At 43.1% G+C, this 849-nt stretch overlaps 1 protein-coding gene across 1 annotated transcript in view; it reads right to left on the bottom strand.

Moving 5' to 3' along the window:
- The window catches only part of vps8 (VPS8 subunit of CORVET complex), a 135,468-nt gene that overhangs the window by 41,917 nt on the left and 92,702 nt on the right, over positions 1 to 849 (bottom strand). The window lies entirely within an intron of this gene.

The following is an 849-nucleotide window of genomic DNA, read 5'->3' as shown; positions in this document are numbered from 1 at the left end:
CTCCCCCTCCCCCTCTCTTTGTCTCTCTCTCTCTCTCTCCCTCCCCTTCTGTCTCTCTCCCCCTCTCCCTCTCTATCACACCTACTTGTTTTACCTAGTTTGTGGGGTCCTATTGGACTATTTTCACATCTTTAATAAGTTCAGCATACTTTCAGCTAGCAAAGCCATTCAGGTATCAAAATGTTCAGCTCTTCAAGGACAGTCATTTCTAAACTTCATACTTTGGAAATATTTAGCTTTATTTTGACAATCATGCCCCATTCAAATGAATGGGAAAATTCTACGTCAGCATACTTTCATGTATCAAAATGTTCAGCTCTCCAAGTACATTCATGCATCTCTTCAGAATTTTTCTAAATCTCATACCTTTGAAATATTTATCTTTATTTTGAAAATTTGCAACTCAGGCCACCCATTTAACAGTGCACCTCGAGATCAAGATTAGGGTGCCTAAGAAACACACACGCACACAGACACACACCTGGTCTAGATCACATATCAGCAAGCAAGCGTAGGCAGGGGTTGACCTACTCACACCAAATGACCAATAGGATCAAAAACTATTGAAGGTTGCACCCCTGTCCAGGGCAGAGCAGCATAAGATAAATGTTCACCCATTGTTCGGCGCCCCTTGATCAAGATCAAGGTGCCTGAAACACACACACATACCTAGAATTTACCACATTCCAACATGGAAGTGCGAGCTCTGGCTCACATCAAATGGCCAAAAGGATCACAAACTATTGAAGGTTGCACCCCTGGCCAGGGTGGAGCAGCTCAAGGAGATAAATGTGTTGTAAAAACTTAATTCAGGATCCAGAAGCCGGTTTTCCTGCGGGAGCTCTGTAT

This window comes from Monopterus albus, unplaced genomic scaffold (assembly GCF_001952655.1).
Source record: "Monopterus albus unplaced genomic scaffold, M_albus_1.0 scaffold299.1, whole genome shotgun sequence".
Lineage (NCBI taxonomy): Eukaryota > Metazoa > Chordata > Actinopteri > Synbranchiformes > Synbranchidae > Monopterus > Monopterus albus.
Note: the sequence above shows the minus strand (reverse complement) of the source record. Positions and strands in the feature narration are given on the sequence as shown.